Here is a 15,301-nt window from a genome sequence, read left to right as displayed (position 1 = left end):
ATTATATTATTTGTTTTCTTATCTCACAAACTTTTGGGCAAAATGCGCATTGAGTAGACGGGAATTGAGTAATCGGCGATTCTTTCGAAAGAATTAGTAGTTCCTTCTTGAAAAATTGAAAAGAAGCCTCTTTTTCCCTCTGCATCAACACACACGGTCTAGCCGAGAGAAAAGATACGAGGGAGAGAGATCGTAGGAAAAGAAAAAAAAAAAGAAAGGAAAGAATGAGAGAGAGAGAGAGAGAGAGAGAGAGAGAGAGAGAGAGAGAGAGAAAGAAGAAAAGGAACCAACCGTCCCTCGACCTCGTAGGTATTTTTCATAAGGCACTTTAACCGAGTGGATTGAACCCGAGGATAATCGCTTTGTGGGCGTACGAAAGATCCTGTCAAGGACGATGAACTCTACATAATATAAAGACGTAGAGTTGAAAATTTATAGAGATACGAATCTTGCTAGCCACTTTAGTCCAAAAGATTATTAACATATATACTTTAGGGGGTGAATGGAATTATCTATGAGAAAACGGAAAGGTGGGTGGGGGTTGGGGGGGGATTAAAGAAATATTGTAAATCGTGCCGAATGTGTATTTTCTTTACGATTTATCTCGTTAAACGTTAAAAAAAAAAAAAAGGAAATAACCAAGCAATTCGTATCGATGAAAAATAATGAACGTTACGATATCCTTAGGAGAATTTCGATTCGCGTGAAAGTGAAATGAAAGAAGATAGAGAAATGAGGATTTGGTCGAGTATAGATCGAAAGATTGAGAGAGCCGGTGTTTGTCGGACGCGATCGTCGGTGTTCACTGCCGAGTTGTCTGAATTCTACAAAAAGAAGAATAAAAAGAAAAGGAAGAAGAGAAAGGAGAAGAATTGAGGAGTAGGAAAAGTATCGACTTGTTTTACAGGCGTAATGAAGTCCGGACAAAATGCAAGCTGGCTTATACGGCGATGCACCAGAACGTACTTACCAAGTTAATGAGTACGCCGTTAATGAGAGTTAATTACCGCATAAATAGTGGCCAGGGCAAACGGGAGAAATGATTACGATAAGCAGCACAACCAACCCTGGTTCTGCTAGTACGAAAGGTACTACGAGCCAAATGTAGGAAAGAAAGAGATGGATAACTGAGAAATTCGAGAAAGGATATCACACTAGAGTAACTTACGAATCTTTAATCTCTTTTATTTTCTTCTTCTTCTTATTCTTCTTCTGCTCTTCTCAGTCAGTTTTACTCAGCTTCGGCTATCCGGTCTACCTACCTACCTACCTACCTACCTACCTACCTACCAACCTACCTACCTACCTATATACCATCTACTCCCTCTTTACCACTTCAAGGTCCTTTTAGAAAGGATTCTCTTTCTTGAAAGAAATATCGTCGCAATAAGAAATGTTTCTTATTTCAAGCATCTCGGTGATTCGTGGAGAAAAGCACGAGGAGGATCGGTTTTTGTTTGAATAAGAATATGTGTATACATATGTATATGTATATGTATATGACTATATGTGTATAGTACTATTTATATCTATATGGCTGTATAAGCTATACAATTTACAAAGCGTTTGGCCGGATATCTATACACAAGAAAATGTTTCTCTCTCTCTCTCTCTCTCTCTCTCTCTCTCTCTCTCTCTCACTCTCTCTCTCTCTCTCTCTTTTTCTCTTGTTATCTTCAAGTACCTCTCCTTGTTCCCTTCTTCTCTTTTCTACTCTATCTCTCTCTTTCTCTCTCTGATACTCAACCACCAGCAATTCCTTCGAGCACGAACCAAAGAGCTTCCAAGCGCTTTACATAAATAACACGGCTCATTTGCGTCTCATATGACAACACTAACGACACGAGCTTTCCTTCGGAAATCTCATCACGATTAGACACGAATTTATCTAAACTCAAATGTATAAGTCTATTATAAGTTTTCCACAAAGTTTATGACAGATTTCTAATTAAACACATCAATTTAATATTTTCATTCATAAAAGAATCTAAATTAATGAACAAATTATATAATCACAGTTATTGAGATGCAACATTAAATCCAAATTGTTTCATCGAAATTTTTGTTCAAAATCGGCATGAATTTTCCGAACAATCCAATTTGTCAATTTATTTTGATTACAGAAAAATGCATTATATTTTCTTTAAAGTTACGTTGTAAAATATGTAAGAGTGGGCGTCCTTAGCTTATAGTTAGTAACTAAAAAAGTATCATAAATACGTCATCGTCGACGATTACTATTTCTTCGGATTCGCGGATATTCTCATCATCGTCCTGCATCACCGGTCTACGCTTTCACTCTTACGTCATGACATCCAGCAAATCTTAAAGCTTGCGTCATCGTAAGATAGGATAGGAAGTACTAGCTTCTCACAGCAGAGATTAAACGTACCGATTGACTGCTAAAGTTAGATTCGCGTTAATTGGAGAAATCGGCTTTTCTTTCTAATTGTTTAAATCGTTAATATAATCGATAAAATTATAATCTTTTTTACGCGTATATAAAATTTCGTTGCTATCAAATTGTTGATAGTTAAAATTATGTATTCGATGTTATTGGCTTTTCATTTGATTCGTTTTAATTTAATAAATTATAGATATTATTATAATAAGTCGTTAAGCAAATTGGGTTTACGTTTTAAAGAAAATGTAAGTAATTTTTGTTAAAAATCGATCATTCTGATCGATTACAATTTGAGTGAGTATCAATCAATGCGAATTGTCATTAGGTTTAAATACTAAAGAAGATAATTCGATATTTAAAATCGCGTCTTCCGTTTATCGAAGAAATCGACGAGAAGGAGAAGGTAGAAAAGAATGGCAAGAGCGAAACGGCGGAAACGCGCCATGGGAATAGCTTTAAGTCTGACACGCGACTGACGTAAGCCAGGCTCTGCACGACCGTCGAGGAAAAGGAAGGAAAACGTGCCGAGAGTCGATAATTCAAGCTCAGCTCGGTTCTTCGTTGACGCGTTGTTGATCATCGGACCTTCCCAACCAGAGGAAATCCCTTTTATAGACATATAACAAAATTCAATGTGTTATCGTATTAAAAATTACACTCGTTTAAACTTTAAGAATAAGTTACCCTAAATTATTCGATCCCAATTTCATGAAATTATTATATTGCAAAACAATGTTTACAATACATTTCGATAGAACCATAAGCATTTTGAAATTAATAACCAGACGTGCCTACTTTCAAGGTCCAAAAGGAAATGTGCAATTGGATTTAAATAAAAATGTAAAATATGTCAACGAATTTGTAGAATTAATCGGAAATAGTTAGGAATGTTTTACCGGTAGATGCTGAAGACCTGAATGATGGATAATTAGAAGAGTGCGAATTGTAAGAAGCTGTAAATATTTTCTCCTTGCACGGAAGTCACGGTCTTGTACACGAAGTTCAAGGCCACGCGGTCTCCTACTACTACTACTACTACTACTACTACTACTATACTTAAGCCACGACTCGACTCGACCTCTTCTCGGGATCGGAATCGCGATAGAGTGTCGAGTTTAGACGTGACTCGATCTGCCTTGACCAAGCCTTGCTTACCGCACAGCTGACGTCTTTAATATCTCTCTTTCTTTATTTTGCCACGACTGTGCCACGTCTGTGATCCTTGAGAAACGGAAGCTTCCCGTGCGCAATCGTGCGTCTTTGAAAACGATACTGATAGACAGACGATGGAAAAAATATTTCTGTCGAGTTCTGACGCGTATTATATAGATTAGAACCGTGTATGCATATAAAAGTATAAGAAGGAATATTAACAGAGAAAAAAAAAACAAAAGAGAAAGAGATAAGTGACTATTATTTCCTTATCCACGTCGAACACGGGGAGTATCGTGATATCCGTAGAAATAAAATATTTCGAAAGAACGTTCTCTGTCCCGCGAGAGAAAATCATATATATATACGTATACGTCCATCCGTTAAATCGATTTTTTCCCCTTTTGTGTGTTCGCGAATCCATTGTAATGTTGACGCGACGATAAAGAATGGTAATGGCAGATTCGTTTGAGGAAGAGTTCCGACTGGATGTTCCTTGAAAATCGAATTAATCGTTATCGTCGTCTATTATTGGTGGTGGTGGTGGTCTTGAAAATCGTAGAATACAAATGTTCCCTATTGGCGTAATCATCGATTTGTGTTCCTACGATATTCTTACGCTATAAAGATAGTATAATGCATGCATAATACATTCGGTACACTCGTCGAGTCATTGTCCTTTTCCGATTCAATGGATGAATCACTCTTTCCCTCTCTCTTTCTCCCTCTCTCCCTCTCTTTCTATTTCCCTCTCATTCTCTTCTTCTCGTTTCTGTATAATCGTGTCGATCGTGCAAATACCTTCTATACGAGAGAGCGTTCCACGCGTTTCCATTTAATCGATCGCATAATAACGATAACTCCAAGTGCTTCGAATAGGAGTGAGAGCGTGCAGTGTACTTATGTATACATACCTATTATATTATATATCTATATACATACGTGAATTCTCAAAGAAAATAACTAGACGGCACTCGTTTTATTTCAATAACGCGTCGCGTAAATCGAGGCCATGCAAAGGTTAATGCGAATAAAAATAACTCGATGATTATTTCCTCAATGATGTCTGCTTACGAAAGTTGTAAGCAAACATCGTTTTTCCCGTCTATGTACCTATATAGGATATATATATATATATATATGTATGTGTAACACATAGATCGTGCGATAAGATTTGAAAAGAATATAAAAAAGGTAGATAATGAAAATGCATTTATCGCGTTAAAAGTAAACGATTACAGTTCGTTAGAGTTGATGCAAAATTTTATTTGATTAAGACCAATTAGGATCGTTCAGTTCGATTAAAAGCAGTTGATTAATGAAACCTGTTTAACATAAGATACCTCAGAAGGGTGTTATAGCCCAGTGGTGAATTTTTGACAAATTATAATTTACGAATACTGAAAAGAGTTTTTTTTTTTTATAGAGGAACCATTTCTTTTCTAATAGCCATGACAACTGGACGAAAAAGATTTGCAAAGATATTTTGGATTTTAATCGAGAACTCTGATGAAATTCTTAAGTGAGTTTATAGTATCCTCAAGTACCTTACTTGACATCCTTTTTTTCGTTGAATGTTTAAGTCAGTAAAATTGCGTTTTCTGTAATCGAACACGTCGTTTGAAAATACACGAATAGAAATACGATTACTGACAATGAGTCAAAGATCGTTTCTATCGAAACTACAACGAGTGCGAGTTGCTGTTTTATGACGAGACTAGTCGAACTAAGAGGATCAATCCTTGACCTACTTTTCAAAGACGTAGGTAGATAGAGATACGTCAGGATAAATTCGTTTGACGTAAAAGAACAAAAAAAAAATAGAATGAATAAGTCGATTATAGAAATTTGTATATAAGTATGTAAGTACGTACTTACTTGAGTAGTACGTAACGATGGATTGGTTTATTTTTACGATTGGAAAGAACGACCAGTTTCTGCGTGTATGTGTGCGTTTGTATGTATATCCACGACTCCTAATTACGCTATTAAACTCGCAGGGCGCGCACGCTACGACGTATTCAAGCGTTTCCATTCATTCGCGAATAGTTTTCAAGCGTTCGTTACAATACTACAAGAGTTGCCGTGCCGTAGTTATATATATGTGTATGTATAGTATACTTGGGTATCGTAACTGTGTCTAGTACACTACGTAACGTCCACTTTTACAAGCTACACTGTACACAGATCATCCGTCTAACCGTATTCAAAGTTCCCGTTTAACTACGGCGCAATGGTTCGTACAAACGCCATTTCACTGATTATCGCGTTACCTATTATAAACGATCCAAATGTACTACACCAAACTGGAATTCTCGCATGGTAGAGCTCATTAGAAATGCATTCCCGTATACATATTATTTCGAAAAACGAAATATTACAATTCGTTCGATGTTCAAACGGTATGCAAGCTTTTAAATAATACATTAATATCAACATGTTAAACCCAATAATTTCAATGAAAAGATTTACATACTACATTATGTTAGTCATTATGCACGTTTATATTATATTTAGATGTATGCATAAGTTTCAATTCTTTTCCATTAATTTTTTTTTTCTTTTCTTACAAATACAATAATTTCATACTTCGAAATATTATACTTTGTATTGCAAAAAAAAAAGAAAAAGAAAAACGATATTAAACTCTTATCGAATAGAATGTAAAATATACAATTCGCGTTTATTATTAATTCGTGAGATATTATTGTACATCAATCGATAATAGAAGTGTACAATTTAAATGCATTGATAGTAAAAAAAAATAAACAATTGGAAAAAAGAACGTGAGATTGAAGCAATTATAAATATATGATAATACAATAACGATATTGAAAAAACATTAAAAATATTAAAAATTTGTCCATACACACTTAATTAGTTCAATAAATGGAAAAAGATCTTTATTAATTGTAAGTAGTGGATATATCAATCATATTGATTTAATGACAATAGAAAAACGTCAAATCTTTGAGAGGTAGGAAAAGTGTCAGAGGAAAACGATCTCGTTGAATTTTTTTCCTCTCACGATCGGTTGTAACAGAATAGCGCGAGTCAGCCTATACACTTTACAATTAGACGTATACGTATATAGGTGTGTGTTCGCAATCCTCTTATCGATGAAGAGATAGAGAGAGAGAAAGAGAGGCTTTGAGAACGAGTAGGTACTTTATTCGGAAAAAGGTAAGGGAAGGAACTTGGGATCGAAGGCACGTGAAGCGCGCGTATCGACCTTGTTTAAAGTTTCTCGGGGAGTGTGTTCGTCAAGCTCTCTCGTATCGATTTATCGCAGCATGTTCCTGGTTCTCGATAGATATCCAGTAAACGAGCGAATTGAAAGACGGTTTAATGAGGAGGAACTCGATTGTGTGGGGAAACGTTCGATGTCATTGTCACCGAAAGAGAGAAGTTAGAAAGGAAAGGAAAGGAAAAGAAAAGAAAAAAAAAGGAAAGGAAAGAAAAGAAATGGGTTTAAGGTAGAGAAAAGGGTGGCATGGGGTGGCGCTGTTCGAGACACCGAAAAGGAAGATAGAACATGCAAGGGTAAAGTAATCGATAGCGCAGGTGCAGAGGAGGATCGTGCTCGAAGCAACATATGAGAGTGGTGGCACACGGTGCCCGTCTCGATCACACGCGTACATACATACATATATACATACATAAATACGTGTGCCTTGATCATGATTCCCCTCCTCCCCCTTTCTCGTAGTCCTCGATGTTGGTGTAGCCACGTTACTGACCTACCCTCGATTTCTGCGTTATACGAGGGGTTATTGACACCGTAGCTACATGCAGACGCGTCTCATGAACCCGAAGGGTGCTGCTGCTGTTCTACACTGACTGACAGATAAACACCTTTTCTTATTATTATTTCGATTTTTATCTAACCGAGAACCTTTTTATTTTGTTTTTTTTTCTTATACGCCTTATCGACGACCCTCCAAATAATCTTTATGGGATTTTTCTTTTTTTGGGGGAAGGAGGAGGAAGGGATAGAAACCTTGTTTATCATTGGCTCGTATGGAATTTAGATTACGTATTTATTTGATATTATTTTTCTTTTTTTTCAGAACGAAATAACGCGGTTAAGGTGAAAGTAAGGAAAAGGGAAAGAAACAGAGTTGAGTGGTTAGGCCGTTATAGGAAGTCATTACACCCTCTCCTCGTATATTTAGCACATTCACCGGTGTGCAGCCGTGGCCGTCGGCAATGGACTCGATCTGGCAGTGAGCCATTATTCCCACATATGATGACGTTGCAAGGCTGCATTATCTAATATCTACCGTGTTCGAGTATCTCGATATGTTATTTGTTTGTGTCGCTTACGGACGTTTATAAACTCGAACACGTGAATTCTATGAACGCGTATTCATATACGGCATATTATATATAACATATATATATATGTGTATATACAGATACGTCGTGTTTTACATGTCTATCTGAATCCTACAAAATTATTCTCCAAGTTCGAATAACAAATTTCCTTAACTCCCTTCCTAGCACGATATTGAAATACTTTTTCGCAGTATATGACAATTTTTTGAAGAAGGAAAATGATTATCTCGATAGACATCACTTTTCACGACAGTTTTATCGGTTCTCTTTGAAGAAATTAGAAAGATATTTCGGAAACATCTGACTCGTCGACATTTCTCGTTCTCGAGAGAGAGACGTTTCTTCTCTCTTTCCGACACGTTTTCCCTCTTTCTCTCTTTCTGATTCACGTGCAGGCAACGTTGCGTGGAGGTGAATTTGCCACGTTGCCAAGTTGATCGAGTTGCAACAGCTTTCCTGTGTTGAAAACACCTCCTCCTCATCTAACCCTTTTCCTTTTTCCCCCCTTTTCTCTTCCTTTTCTTCCTCCATTGCTTTTTCTTCTTCTTTTTCGACTTTCGTGACGAATCGAAACGTGAACGTACGAAAGACTTTCTTCAAATTGATCGTTCACGTCTTCATTCGCGATATCGTTAAATGCCAAATTGAAAGATCTACAATTTGTCTTTATATTAAATAAATAGAAAAATCATCGATTTAAAAATAATTTTCGTCGAAATAAATGAAATCCTATTCTTGTATGCGGAATTAGTCTGGAAGATTGCGTACATCTCTAATCCAAGAATTGCTTTTCACATTGCGGTTGAGCTTCGAGAAGGGTTTGCGTTCGTCGTGTGCTCCGAATACCACAGCGTCGGCCTCGAATTCACGAATCCTTGGACAACTGTAGTTAAGGTCTTTGGCTCTTTGGTATATCTGAATGATAATACTTAGATATTCGAAATCAGGAATCTCTCGAATACCAAAATCATTCTATTCAAGTTGACCCGATATCGGATTTTTTTTGTTGGTTATCCTGGTCAATGTGTCTCTATCAATAAGTGATAAATAAAATAATTAATTTTAACACTTTAATTTTCATGAATTCGTTACGAAGAGAGAACGGAACTCGTAAATAAATTTATATTGAAACGCTTATAAAAATGCTTTGGGCCTCTTTGATTGAACACTTTCTTGCGTTACGAAAGATCGAAACGTAGTTCGATGGGGAGAATGATTTAGGTCATGACCCAGATTTTCCCCATCGCGTTTCTTTCTCTTTTCCACTCCTCCCATCACCGTTCACTCTCTTTTCCTCTCGCTCTTCCCGTCTCCGAGCAATGTTCTATCAGTTCCTTGCTGCATACACCGTTCGCTCGAGTTGCTACATCGTCGGAAGCACTGTAATTGGACAGCCATCTAAGATAAAACTTAACGATGGTTCGATGATTCCTTCGAAGATCTGGAAGATAACGAATCTTCAAAGGGGATAATAGTAGAATTTCTCGTTAAAATCTATGAGAGAGAATAGATACTTTGTTTTGATTATTATAAAAAAAAAAGAAATAAAATATAATTATAATAAAAAGAAACAAAAAAAGAAAAACTAACTTTACAAAATATATATCATTTAACGCTGACTTATATAGACGTATTTGTTTTCATTTCATTCATTTATCTTGGCAAGTTACAAAGTCCAACGAGATCATTTGGCGTATAGGTACATACTGAAAGATTATCAAATATAAACACGTTAGAAGGAAGGTATAAGCAACAAGTATCGACTCGTTTGTTACGGGAAAGGATTTATTTGTGCGACAAAAAAAATAGAAAGAAAGGTTCGGAGTTTTCGGATGGTCACATCAATTAGCGGCGTCGTAAATCTCTGACCATAAATTTCTACTCTCCAAGACAGGACGCGTGTATCTGCAAAACCCGTGTAATACTCGTATAATATGTTAGTCCCTTTTTTTTTGTTTTTTTCTTTTTCTTTTTCCTTCCTCATTCTTTCGGGAATACAAAACCTTACGAGGTTCGAAGGCAAACAGCATGCGACAAATTTGGTTTTGAGGTTTTAACCCTCGTTAAGGTCACTTTTCAAAAGTTTCTACATGTTATCCTAAAGAATGGGCACGCCAGGGAGAAAGAAGAAAAAAAAATTCACATTGCAAAGTAGCAAGAGTTGTTTGTTTCGAATAGCGTTGGTTTTCATGGTAAAAGCGGATTTATGAGTGGTTTCTTCCGTGAAAATGACTCATCCGTAAATGTAGTGTGCTCGCACGAAGAAGAAAGAAGAATAAATAGTAGAAGAAGAAGAAGGGAAAAGAAGAAGAAGAAGAAGAAGAAGAAGAAGAAGAAGAAGAAGAAGAAGAAGAAGAAGAAGAAGAAGAAGAAGCATTTCGGTCTCTCTGCTCTCGTATGCATTTCCGGTAGAAAAGCGAGCAGGAGCTTTGCAGTTCGTCTTGGACGAGTGCCACTTTGTGTTCCGTGCGTTCTTTCGTATCTCGTACTCGCTACTACTTCGATCCGTTATTACCATTTTAAAGCTCGTTAGGAAAGAAGACATTGTGTGGATCTTTTACCCTTCTTCTTCTTCTTCATCTTCTTCATCATTTTATTCGACGTTCGTCGAATCACGTTGAAAGATCGTTCGATTATCATCTTATATATCATCTGTCTATCCGTCTATATTGTCTTTTCTAGCATCCTTCTTACTCTTTCCGAAGTCGTGTGGTACTACGTCGACAACTTGTTGGACATTTTGGCGCAAATCGTGACTAAGCACGTACGAAAGTTACTCGAAGCGCTCTCATCGGTGTGACGCGTTTCAAGGTCCTACTACACTAAGCTTTATCGCTGCTAGCAAAACTTGACGCTCTCTTAAATCGTTCTTCTTATGTGTTATAGACAGTTCGATTTCTTTCGCAAACGTTCCTCGAGCATATGGTAGGTATATACCAATAATCCTCTACCACTTGAAGCCTTTTAAAACTACGAAAGACTACGGTCCGTTTGTGAGGAAGAAAAGTAGTAAGTGAAACATTTCGACCGAACGAAATGATCTCGTTCTTATTAGGAAAAGAAAGAGACCGAGGAGGAAAAGCTTTGATAGTAACTCCGTCGGTATTCGTTGGACACTCTGGATAGTTTCCAAAGGCAAACGAGAGTCACGGAAAAGTAATGATCTCCTTCTCTCTCCCTCTCCCTCTTTCTTTTTCTTTTCTTTCCTTTTCCTTCTTTTCCCTTTTTTCCTCGACTTTTTTTTCGGTTGGAATCTTTCCAAGGACGATTCTACCGATTCGGTCGTCCCTATTTTATTCGCGAGGCTGCAAATTCCTGGAAGATCAATTACCAACGATGCTCGTGTCGTTCCAGTTGACGCATCTCCTCGACGTTGCACTTTTCCACGACGGAAGTAGCTTAGTCCGATATCGGGCACGTTACACGAGCACGTTAAACGTTTAACGTTTCTCTCTAGCTGCATTCGGAGTCATTCCCGTTTTAAAAGAAAGGCGAGGAGATAGAAAGAGTGTAACAACAACAAAAAACTAGGGTGAAGGAGAAGGAAGTTAAACAGTAAAACGTTTTCAAGTAATTGGAAAAAGGTATTCGCGGTCGTATCGTGTCCACCTAGTTTTCTCTCTCTCTCTCTCCCTCTTTCCCTCTTAGGTATACATACAAGTAGGTACGAGCCACTCTCTTCTAGTCGTTGATGCTTTTAGGGTTCTTGCTGGTTAACGGAGTAATACGCTTCATTACTTAATGGCGTGTAATTCACTTCGCTTACTCGTATAATCTGCTTCAACGCGTGCCCTACCACAATTTTAATCGAACGCGTACGTACGGTCCACCGTTTCTAATTCAACAAGTTAACCATGTTGTTTCCTTTCGTCAAAGGAAAACATATAGAGATTCATTTTTCGTAGGTCGTAATACGTTCGTCAAGTTCAAGTAAAATCGTTTTCCATTTTGTTTTTTTTTCCTTTGGGTAAAAAGTTCGCGTGACCCAGTATATTCCATCATCATCGATTATCGTCCATGCTAATTGGATCGAAGCTTTTTAATCTTTAATAATATTTAACCGACGATTTTCGAAAAAGTGGAGTTGGAAGGGCGAGTGAAAGGGCGAGTGAAAGGGTGGTGGAGGCGGGGCAGGAGAGAGAGAATCGGTAGGACGGTGTTAAATACTGCTCGTTCTTCCTTAAACGCTTTCCTTTCACGTAAAGCAAACGAAAGGTTTCAAAGTATCCGTTTATAGAAGAGGCCTTCCTACGTGTTTGCCGAAGAAAACGTCGATGGTTTCGAAGGGGAAAGCTTCCCCTCTCCTTCCCTCCCTCTCTCCCTCTCTCTCTCTCTCTCTCTCTCTTCTTCGTCTTGCTACCAGAATGGAATACAAAAAGGTACCTTCGACAAGTCGATAATTGGCATCGAGTTATTCTCGGTTTAACTACGTCGTGAAACGCGTTCGTCCGAAAAGAGACACCCAATACACCGATCTCTTTCTTTTTTCTCTCCTTTTTTTTTTTCTTCCCTCCTTTCCTTCTCTTCTCTTCGCCGTTTTACTTTGGGATCTTATTCGTTCGAAGGAAAGGAGAACTAGAGTAAAAAGCGAAAAAAAGTAAATAATTCGTAAAAGCGAATCAACGAGAAAAGAGTAAGAGAAAGAGTAAGAGAAAGAGTAAGATAGAGAGAAAGAGAGGACACGTATAATTACAGTGCGGTTTAAAACGGGACGATACCGGGCGGAGATACGTTATTACACGGCGTGTTATACGGCAAACAGGGAAGAGAGATAGAGAAAGAAAGAGGTGAACTAACGAGGCGAAAAAACACGAGCTCGTGCCACCGGTTCACGATCGTATTTTCGGTGTGGAAGACCGCAAACGCCATTACTTTTCCGTAGAATTTCAGTCGACGAACAACAAGTAGTAGATACGTATATGTATGTATATATATATAATGCACAAGTATATAAGTTAGGTGAGCATACACGCTCTCTCTACTCGACGACTTTCAGGGTCACGCGTACTTAAAAGAGTGTATCGTACTCGCGGTCGTTTTACCTGGTTCTTACCTTTTTTTCTTTCGTTCGTTCGTTCGTTCGTTGGTTCATTCGTTCATTCGTCCGTCCGTTTTCGTCTGTTATCTCACTAAAAGGCGCAAGATACATACGGGAAAAGAAAAGAAAGATCCGCGTATTCGTCGGGGTGGTACTGGCAGATAAATTCCTCTCTCTCTCTCTCTCTCTCTCTCTCTCTCTCTCTCTCTCTCTCTCTCTCGGAGTTACGCCGGGCGCGCCGGAAAGTTTCCTGGGAAAAGCGTGCTACGGCGACGTGAAGCGCGAAAGAGGTGGGCAAGGTGTACAGCGGGGCGGAAGAAGGAGAATAGGTTAAAACGAAGGAGTGCGAGAAAGAGATAAAACATCGTAACGGCTCGACAAAAAGAGTAGAAGAGAGAGGGCCGACTGCCGGCCGAGGAGGAGGTGGCGGAGGAGGTCGAGTAGGAAGAGGGACGGAGGGGGGAGCGGAATGGGTACCACGGCGACAGACGTGGTGGGGGAAGGTATGACGGGGCGGGACGTCGGGAGAGACGTCGGGAGGTGGGGAATGGAGGTGGGGAGGAGTGGGAAAGAGGGGGGAGACGTCGGCTCGTCGAGGCGCGCGGCGCTTAGTTCGAGTCGGACCTCCGTCGTAGTCGGATCGTATCGTTCCGCCCTAACACACCGTCTCTCTCTCTCTCTCTCTCTCTTTCTCGCGCGTGCTCTCTTCTCTCTCCCTTTAACCTCTCTCTCTCTCTCGCGCGCACACGAGACCTTCTTCCCGTCCTATCACTTTCTCATTTTTTTCTCTCTCTTTCTCTCTTTTTCTCTTTTTTTTTTCTCTTTCTCACTTTTTCCCTCTGCGCGCGTGTGTGTGTATTTACGCACGTAAAGTAGTACCTCACTATCTTTCTCTTTCTTTCTCTCTCTCTCTCTCTCTTTTGATAACGACGTCCAGGAGTTCCGCCCAGTGTTTAATAAGAGAAGCGGAGAGAGAACTTTTAATCGAGGAAATAAGAAGCAGAAGAAGTGAATGAAGGATCGTTTAGTCACGATCAAGGCGCTTTCGCGCTTTCGTCGATCATCTTTACTGTCGTCGTCGTCGTCGTCGTTGTCGTCGTAGTCGTGTATTATTCCTCGCCGTCGTTGCCGTTCTCATAGAAAGGAGTTTCGATGTGTGACGACGTGGATTAACACATAATATAACAACCGTAGGAGGAGGCTACAAAGTTTATGGTAAATAACGGAGAATGTATATGCATACATATGTATCACATGCACATATATACATACGGTTTCGCGCGCCTTAAATCTCCTGGTTTTCCCCTATTTTTTTTTTTGTTTCTCTCAAATGTGTGCCGTCACAGGTGTCTTTCGATCGGTCGAATCGAAGAGACGGGGGTGAACGAGGACGAACGATATAAGAGTTAAATGGAACATCAGAATTGAAAGATAAAGAATAAAAATAATAGTAGTGATAACCAACTAAAGAAGAATAATAAGAATAAGAATAAGAATAAGATGATGATGATGACAACTCCTCAAGCGACGCGCACTTCCTTTACGTAACGAAAGCGCGTTAAGAGAGAGAGCGCGCGCGCGCGCTTGCGCTCTATATAATCCCTTCGTGTCGTTTGTGTCGTCGTCGTTGTTGTCCGTCGTTGTTGTCCGTCGTCGTCGTCGTGTCGTTGCGTTGCGTTGTCGACGTCTTTACTAAACGCGATTTATTTTGTTGAAAGAAAGAAAGGAAGGAAGGAAGGAGGCAAGCGAATAAGCCTGTCAGTGTGTTCATCGGTGGGCCTGCTGCGCTTCGATCATCGGCATTGCTCGTTTTCGTGCGTCCTCCTCGTGCCCCCTCGTATGCCCCCGTCGATCGGCTACCTCCACCATCCCCCTTCCACTCATCGTCCTTCTCCTTCTCCTCCTCCTTCCATTCCTCCTCCTCCTCCTCCTCCTTATCTCTCTCGCTCTTTGTTGTCAGTGCCTCCGTGAATTCCATCGCGCGCTGTCGTTGTGTCGTTCCAACGTTATTCTCGACTTTCGCTCAAGGATTATTCCCGTCTTCTCTACTACTTTTTCATTTTCCTTTTCTTTTTCTTTTCCTTTTTCGTCGTTTAGTATTTTTCCTTTTTCTTATTATTTTTCTTCTCGTCGTTGTCGTCGTCGTCGTCCGTTCTACGTCTCGCCGACGGTACAGCGTTTTACGCGAGTTAGAGCGTCTGCTCGTTTCCGCGGACGGCCTTCGATCGATCGATTCACCGTATGTATATTTGTGTGTCTACATATACTCCCTCCCTCCCGCCCACCCACCGATCCACCATCCTTCTCCTCTACTCTCCTCTCTTCTCTCTATTTCTCTCTTTCGTTTAAATCGTCTATCTAAATCACAC

The 15,301-nt window shown here is 39.4% G+C and overlaps 1 protein-coding gene across 3 annotated transcripts in view; it reads left to right on the top strand.

The window, feature by feature from the left end:
* Window positions 1-13,557: 13,557 nt before the first annotated feature.
* Window positions 13,558-15,301, top strand: part of LOC106794051 (mucin-5AC) — a 239,442-nt gene continuing 237,698 nt past the window's right edge. For 2 of the 3 annotated variants that reach the window (XM_014761450.1, XM_014761451.1), the window contains exon 1: window positions 13,558-14,147. The gene's annotated coding sequence lies outside the window, so the exon portion shown is untranslated. Of the gene's footprint in view, window positions 14,148-14,601; window positions 15,172-15,301 lie in introns of those variants that run through there. The other variant, XM_014761453.1, reaches the window with a different exon arrangement.

This window comes from Polistes canadensis, unplaced genomic scaffold (assembly GCF_001313835.1).
Source record: "Polistes canadensis isolate GaletaPanama2010 unplaced genomic scaffold, ASM131383v1 scaffold_22, whole genome shotgun sequence".
Lineage (NCBI taxonomy): Eukaryota > Metazoa > Arthropoda > Insecta > Hymenoptera > Vespidae > Polistes > Polistes canadensis.
The sequence above is the reverse complement of the archived record's forward strand: the minus strand, read 5'-3'. Positions and strand labels throughout refer to the sequence as shown.